We start from the raw sequence: 8,730 nt of genomic DNA, 5'->3' as shown, positions 1-8,730 counted from the left end.
ATGATTAAGGGCCTGACAAGAAATACCAGATCAGGGACAAGTACCAAGAAGAAAAATAAAATCGTGCTCGACAGCGTGTGGGGACGTAGGTGCAGAGAGCTGCAGTTTTGCTCGGAGAAGACAGAGGGAGGTAAGAGTAAACCCGTTGGCGCAAGAATCGGCTAACCTCTGGCTGCGCCGCTGTAATGTGCCGGGAAAGCCAGAGTCTTCACAACGGAGCCACTGTATCTCCCCTTCTGCTGAACTCATAAGCATCTGGGGTCAGGACCACCTGGCCCACAGCCACTCCCTCCAGTGAGACCCCTGTCCCACCTCCCAGGGCCTCCAAACACGGAGACTTTCAAGCAATCTCCCCTCACCACCACCCCCCCCCCCATACCTCTGCTTTTAGCCCAGCGACCACAGAACCTTTCCCTTCTCGTTTTCAACGGGAGTTAGCCATGCCTAACATGACAGGCATAAAGGGCTCCGTGACCCAGGTAGGTGACCCTCAAACAGCCCAGTCCAGCTCTACTCCAGGAGACAGCCCTCGCCCCCTCCCTTCCCCGTCCCCGTCCCCGCCCCCCGCGCCCCCAGCCTCATCTCCTGAAAGAAGAATTCTCTGGTCTGGAGTTTGATGAGCCTCTATGCTAAGGGTCAGAAAAGAATCATTTACAGTTTGTGAGATAAATAGGTTTCTGCCATCCAGTTTTGTTGCTGTTTTGCCACTGATTACAATGTTCTTGTCTTTGCTTCTGTGTTGAAGATTTCTTTAAGGTTCTTAGCTGTGTTTACCGGTGTCTCCTGTAGTCTGACCACCCCCACCCGGATCCATCTGTTGATTCTCACACATTACCCTCCACCAGTAGCTCTCGCGTGCTCGAAAAGACCTCTTTGTTGGGCTTAGGGATTTATTGGCTTATTCATTTATTTATTTGGGGTTTTTAAGACAGGGTCTTACTCTGTAGCCCAGTCTGGCCTTGGGCTTGCAATCCTCCCGACTCAGCTTCCTGAGTGCGGGGATTGCAGGTATGAGCCACCAGCTGGAGGCGTTAGACTCAGGCAAAGGGCGGGCGGGTGCTGGGAGAAGAAAGGCGGAGACTGACTGCACCCGAGGCTATGGAAGTCTGCAGGAGGAACGTCAGAGCCACAGCCCTGTGGCGAAGGGGACAAAACCTTACAAGACTGTTTTATGGTCCATCTTGCTTTCTTAGCGCTGAGGAAATATGAACCCCAACTGAGCCCAAACCCTTACTTCTTTCCCCAGGCAAGACTGTGGCTAACTCCCAAGCCTGTGGTACGAAGCAGAGGAAAGAATTACAAGATATATCGAGAAAAGAGATTTGTTAAAGCACTGTGAGGGCCTGGCTAGGCTGCCAATCACTAAATGGCCACCGGGACATCTCACTCCAGGTGTGGGGTCCAGGAAGACTTCAGATTGGTGCGATCCCACAGCCTAGGGCTCATGAGATATTTTAACAGCCTGCGGTAAACATGTCTACTAGGTGAAAGCTCGGTCCCCAATGCAGGCTGGACCACAACAAACCAGGAAGAGGGTGCGGCAGGTGAGCAAGAACAGCTGGTGCTTCCCGTACTCCATAACAGCAACTTCTGCAGGTGGAGAAGCGGCGACAGATGCTCAAGGTCAAAGGTAATGAGAGCAAGGAACACCAGAAATACCAGGGAGGCCACTGCTGGAATTTCCTTAGGATGTCGGAAGGGACTCGAACAATGTTTCATTTTTAATTTTTTTAAATTTAATTTTATTTACTTATTTTTTTAAAGACAAGTTTTCCTGTATCCCATATTGGCCTTGAACTCAGTACGCAGCTGAGGGATGACGTTGGACTCTGGTCCTCCTGCCTGTACCTTTGGAGTGTTGAGGTAACAACTCCTCCCTGCTCACACAGTGCTGGGGATTGAACTCCATCTTGCTTGGTTTATCTGCCCACTGCCCGCTAGGGTTCCATGCCGGTGGTTCTCAGCTGACCTTCCCAGACCAGCAGCTACCACCTGCGAGCTTGTGAAAAATCCTGAGTTTAATACTTTATTCTTGACTTCAGAAACTGGGGGTGGGGGTTGATGGGGAGGCTGTCGGTCAGCACTTCACAAGACTCCCAGTGCTTCTGGGGCAGGCTCACCTTCAGGTACCACTGTCATGATGATCTGCCCAAGACACACATGGTTAGGGAAGAGTAACTGAGTCCCCGCCCACTTTTTCTCTGTTCCTGCAGAGTTCCTGCCTGAAATCCAGTCCTTTCCCTCCCCTCACAGCCTAGGAGGTGACACTTCTCGCCAGTCAGCCCTGAATCTATGCCCTACTGCAGATGTCCACACTCTGTCTCTGGAACTATGCGCTGGTGGAAAAACTTGGTTTCCTTTCCCACAGTCAACTCTGGCTGTAGTTTTGCAGTTTGCCTTCTCCTGATATCTCCTTTGAGACCGCAGAATTACCGTTAACATCTAATCTCTTCTCAGCCACGCTTGCCAGTAACCTTAATTCTGGTCCCTGTCTGTACTGGGACCTCCTCTTAAATCACCAGGGCTCAAGACATCTCAGAGGACAGAAATCACCCTGGCTCACAGAGCATGTGAATACCTTCTGGTCGCATGACACTGCCCCAGATCACAGAAAAGGGATGTACTCCCTAAAGCTGAGTTCAAATTCATATTGACCACGATTTAGGTGACTCACTAGCCTCTTCTTCCATTGCTGTTTCCCTGCAACTTTCTCCTGATTTGTCCTGGTCTCATCTGCAAAACAAACCCAATTCCAGGAGATTCTGTGACGATGTAATATACACACAGCAAGAAGAATCCTTCCACTAGGCACTCCAAGACCAAAGGTGTTGTCTGTCCTTACAGGAAGCCACCGTTGTCTCCTTCCCATTGGATCTGCTCCCTGCGGCACAGTAAACTTTCCCCCAACTGCCTAAATGCTTCTGGGACAAGGTGAGCCTTCCTGGCATCTTGGAGCCATGCATAGGATATTCCACAGCATTAGCAGTGAGCCCAGCACACAAGTCAGGTAATAGTAGATTGGAGAAACTTGGGCAGGTCTCGGGCAAATGATTCCAAGTCACCACCAGGCAACCCTTTGCCCAGAATGAGGAAGCTCAGTCTGTTAGGAAGCTTGGTGACAAGGGAGGAGAATTATCAGCCCAATCTAGTTTTAAAAGCGGAGTACCTTGGGCTCTGCTTCTTTCTGTTTGTCTGTCTGTCCTTTTCCATTCTACACACAGGGGACTGACCTGATACTGCCATTCTTTGGACCCCTTTCTCTTTTAAATACAGTCTTTAAAAAAAAAAAACACTAAAACCAGCAGCTATATCACGTTGCTTCTTGACGTATGCCATTCAAGATCATTGTATATTTTTTTCTGTACTCGAGATTCATTGTGTAAGCTCATTACAAGTAATTAGCTATCATAATATAAGCAAGCATAGTGTCATCTTGGAGGATTTATGCCCTTGATCATCATCTTCACAGGGCATCATATGAATCATATCAATATGAATCATATCAATATGAAAGTAATTATATTTATTCCATTTGACATTCTGTTCCTGAATTCTCTTGTATATGATTTTAATGCCATAGTGACACACATGGGTGTGTTTCTCTGTCTGCATTCATCCCTAATATTCCTACCCATCTCACTATTTTTTTAACTTCTTAGTCAATTCCATTTTAGGAACACCATAGAATCAAATTTCCTACTCCCTACCTCCCCCCCTTTTTTTTCACTGAGTCTGATATCTTTGGCTTTTGGTCATTTTTAGCCAATCACATCATTGCAAGAGCTATACTTGATCTCAGTTTTGACCCCTTATTTTATGCTTCTGTTCTTAACGCTTCTCTTTTTCTTTCTAACTCCAGCAATCAGATTTACTCCCTCTCCCATTTGTCATTTGCAAATTACTTTCCATTTTGTTTTCTCATTTGAGCTTACTTAATTGAAAATGTATGGATATGATTAAATTAAGCGTCTTTATTTCATTAGCTAAAAACAGTTGCACAAGTGAAATGTTTGCATTTGAGAAATTCAAGTAGCAGCTAAACATGCTGGGGTATGCCTGAGATCCCAGTCCGGGAGAGAGGCTGAGGCAGGAGAATTATGGGGGGTGGAGGGAGACAACCTGAATTTACACAGGAAATTTTAGACCAGCTTTGGGCTACATACAGTGACATCCTGTCACGAACAAAACAAGTCAAAGAAGACAAGACGTGTGGAGTGTAAGTGTAAGTTTCTTGCAAGGCCCCAATCTCATTGCCCTCTAATAACCCCAGAAAGCCACTATGCCGACACCAGTCCGTATTGTTCAAACCTTCTCTATGCAAGTGGGAGAGAGTGTGTGTGTGCAGATGTGTAAACATTTCGAAATTCATAAACAGAACCCATACCCATGGCTTCCTGCTCTTTGCTTCCTCCATTGGTAGATCTCACTGTCGAGTTCCCTGTCAGCACTCAGAGACCTGTCATCTGTGCTATGGCAGTCGCCCATAAGATGGCGATCCCCAAGTTACATACCTTTCCTCTAGTGATCAGTGTTTAGTTTTCATTTCAACCATGTTCCTGTAACAAACCTTTGACATGCATAGTTGTATTGATAGTTGGAAGTGAAGTTACTGAGTCAAAAAAGTATGTGCCCTTAAGGCTTTCAGAATTACTGCCTCAAGAAGTCAGGGGACGGTGAGAGAGATGATTCAGTGGGTACGGACACTGCTGTCTGCTGACCTGAGTTTGATCTCTGGAAAGAGGAAAGAGAGAACTCACCCCACAAATTGTCCTGTCATCTTCACATGCATTAGTATACACGTACACACACACTTGTGCCCACACACGCACACACACACATGCACACACACATACACATGCACACATACATGCACACATGCACACACATACACATGCACACACACATACATATGCACATACACATGCACACACGTGCACATACACGCACACATGCGTGCGCACACGCACACACATGCACAAACACATACACATGCACACACACATGCACGCGCACACATATGCACACACACATGCACACATGCACACACATGCACACACACATACACAGGCACACACATGCACACACACATACACAGGCACACACGCACACGTGCGTGCACACATGCACACACATACACATGCACAAACACATGGACACATGCACGCACACACATGCACGCGCACACACATGCACACATGCACACAGGCACACACAGATGCACACACACATGCACACACACATGCACACACACACACCTGCGCGCACACAGACATACGCCCTCAAGAGGCACACCTAGTGCCTCACACCCTTACTAATCTTGGATCTTTAGGATGTCTAAGAGCACTTGCTGCTCATCCAGAGGACCCGAGTTCAGTTCTCAGGCCCCACAGCAGGTGGTGAAAGTGGCCTCTGCCTGACGTATGCTCACCGTCACACATGTAACGACCCTGTAGACTCTGTGAACGCCCTGGACTTTGCCCACTGGCCTACACCATCTCCCACCATGATACTTAATAGGTGATTCTTGTGGATGTGTGTTAATTCTTTGTCTGGAATGTTTGCTGAAAAATAAAATTACGAGCTCAGGGCCTGATTTTTTTTTATTGCTGTTGTTGTTTATGATTACTTTTGCCTACAAGATTTTAAGAGTTTATAGGATGTCAATCAGCACATATTTTCTTTCATGGCTTCTGGGATTTGTGTCTTCCTCGGCTACTGAATAATCACAGAGATGTTTTCACAGTAACTTTTAAATTCATATTCTAAAATTTACAAACAAGATTTTTTTTTTGAAGTGCTCCACTCCATGAATCTGAACAAATTATGTAGCGGCCAACACCACAGAAGATAGCAGAGTTCTAGAATCCTCGATGCTTACGCCTGTCTTCTCGCACGCCAGCCTGTGGTGACCCCTGATCTGATTTATTACTGTTTTTATTATTACTGTTATTGTTTTATTTTTTATTTTTTAATTTTTTTTGGTTTTTTTTTTTCGAGACAGGGTTTCTCTGTGGCTTTGAAGCCTGTTCTAGAACTAGCTCTGTAGACCAGGTTGGTCTCGAACTCACAGAGATCCGCCTACCTCTGCCTCCCGAGTGCTGGGATTAAAGGCGTGCGCCACCACCGCCCGGCTTGTCCTCAATGTTTTAGCAGTGTCTTTTGCAGGAAAAAAATATGTAAGTGTTTATAATATTTAAAGAAATCCATTCCTAACAGTTTATGTTTTGGGTATCGTGTATAAGGAATCTTGCCTATCCCCATAACACAGCCATTTTTTCCCCTCTTCTGTGGATTTTCTTCATAGCCCTGGAATTTACATTTAGGTCTATGATACATTCTGGTCATAAGTTTTTAGAAACTGCAAAGTACAAGATACAGGATTTAGATCGGGATCATGTTTGTTTGCTTGTTTTCTGAGAGAGGCACATACTATGTAGCCCAGGGTGGCTCCAAACTTGGGATCAGACTCACACTGTCCTAATGACTATAGCTGTAAATTAATTCCTTAAATCAAATGATGTGACAAAATGAACTTTATTCTTTGCCAGAATTATCTTACATTAGTTCCTGTCAATAGATATGACCTGCACAGGAGTCATGACCGATTGGGATTCTGATCTGGACCACACTGAATTGACACGATTTCTACCCGATGCTGTGTCTTCTGTGAACTTGAACTTGTGCATATATAAGCTTTCACTGGTGTTTATTAATTTTATAATCACAGATAATGTACATTTCATTAGACATGTATTAAATATTTCTCATTCGGTGCTAGTTTAAGTAGAAAGCCTTTCTTTTTCTTATTTTTGGTTTTTATTTGTCCATTGTCTGGATATAGGAATACGATTGATTTTTTTTTTAATATTGACCTCACATCCTAAACCCTTCCTAAAATTGCTTTTTGTTTCTTGTAACTTTTTGATAGATTCCCTGGGAGTTTTTAAGCAGACTGATCTCCTCTGGAAGAGAGCGGTTTCTCGCTGGCAGCCCAGCAGACATGCCTTTCTTGTTTTGTTTTGTCTTCATGCCTCACTGCATGAAAAGGGGTGAAAACCTCCAGGAAGGCACTGAACAAAGATAGGAGTGGGCCGCCCTCGCTTCCCTGTGGCGGAGGGGACAGTCGCCCCACGCTTCGTCGTTAAGTACAATAGAAGCGTCTTTCAGACATCCCATTCACAGTTTAAGTTTTCTGTGAGTTTTTGTCAAATACTTGTGTTTACTGAGAATATTCTTTCACATCCTAAACTTTATTTTAGAGCTCAGATCGCTCATCCACATAAAACTTTTTGAAGATCGTATGTGAAAGTAATTGAACTTAACTCCCCCCCCCCCCAACGACTGTCAATGTTCTTCAGTGAGTCCATGTTTCCCCTCACTTGGAATGTTGCTGCTGTTGTCCTTCCCCAGCTCTCTCATTTACATGGCTGTTTCTGGATCATGTCTTTTGTTATACCAATTAACGAGACCATTCCCATGCCGACACCACACCGAATCTTCATGTTTTGAAAGCTGCTCAAAAATGTTACTCCTGTTGTGTTTCTCTTCCAGATGAACTCAAATCCGCTTGCCAGATCCCATCCAGAAACCTGTTGCTCCTCGGAATGGCAGAGCGTCGCATTTATAAATATTTATAAATACACTCGATACTGTGTAGCTGTCGGTGCTTACTGAGCTGATTTTTATAAACAGGGTTGTTTCGCAGCACCCAGCATCTCTATGAGGAAACACTATGTGTTTCTCTATTTTCTCAAACCATTATTTATGCATTTCAATTTAGTGGTATAACTCCTCCATGAACATGTGTGTATAGTTATCCCGTTGATATCTTACTAGCTACATAGTTCTTAGACTTTTCTCTTGAACTTTAAAAAAAGGTTACATGGGAATATCTGTAAAAAAGTAACAATTTTGTATCTTAAAATTTTTCACTTACTTCACACTCTTCAAAGCATTGCATTGGTTGGGGCGTCTGGTTCAATACTGCACTTATTCCTTCAGTGTTCATTGTTCATGACTAGACGGTTAGTTCAAGCCTCAGATGTCTGGGAGAGAACTGCTTTCAGACAGCAAATGTTTCTCCCCTTATGACTTATCCGCTAAGATTTGTTTAGCCAGGACCGTGTGTTGCGTTTATCAATTGCTTTCTGAAGCACCTATGGAAAATATCACCCTTGTTCTCTTCAGAGAATACAATGAATTCCATCAAGGTCCAGCCGGCGAACACTCAACACTTGAGCAGGGTTTCAGGGCTCTTTCAAGGTTTAGACTGTTTGTATGGCTGTTTGCAAGATTAACTTCTTTTCGCTTCTATCAGAGGAAGCTGTTCCTTGTGAATGAAAAGGTGTCTCTCTGTTTTGTGAGCCCCTTACTTCATAAGACAGAAAGACCTGTTCCTTTCTTTTAATAGTTGTACATGGCAAAATTACTTGTGTCTGCTTCTGGTTTCTTTCTGATCTTTGATTATTTTCTTTATTTTCCCTCCCCCCCCCAACACATCCCAAGACAGGGGTTGTATAGCTCAGGCTGGCCTGGAACTTTCTGTATAGCTAAGGATGGCCTGCTAGAACTCTGGGTGTCTGCTACCACACCCGGTATCCATTTGTTTCTACTCAGTCTGGTGTGGGGGAGGGGGATAGCTACTGCTTGTTGAACCATCATCCTGTCTACCTTCCATGGATAGAGCGTTTCCTCTTAATGTTAGCTGTTTTTTTTTTTTTTTTTTTTTTT

At 44.6% G+C, this 8,730-nt stretch overlaps 1 long non-coding RNA gene across 1 annotated transcript; it reads left to right on the top strand.

The window, feature by feature from the left end:
* Window positions 1-402: 402 nt before the first annotated feature.
* Window positions 403-7,748, top strand: LOC113458130. The gene is made up of 3 exons (XR_003378556.1): window positions 403-479; window positions 1,247-1,630; window positions 7,552-7,748. It is a non-coding gene; the product is annotated as an uncharacterized LOC113458130 (long non-coding RNA).
* The last annotated feature ends 982 nt before the right edge of the window (window positions 7,749-8,730 follow it).

This window comes from Microtus ochrogaster, unplaced genomic scaffold, assembly GCF_000317375.1.
Source record: "Microtus ochrogaster isolate Prairie Vole_2 unplaced genomic scaffold, MicOch1.0 UNK4, whole genome shotgun sequence".
NCBI lineage: Eukaryota > Metazoa > Chordata > Mammalia > Rodentia > Cricetidae > Microtus > Microtus ochrogaster.
Note: the sequence above shows the minus strand (reverse complement) of the source record. Positions and strands in the feature narration are given on the sequence as shown.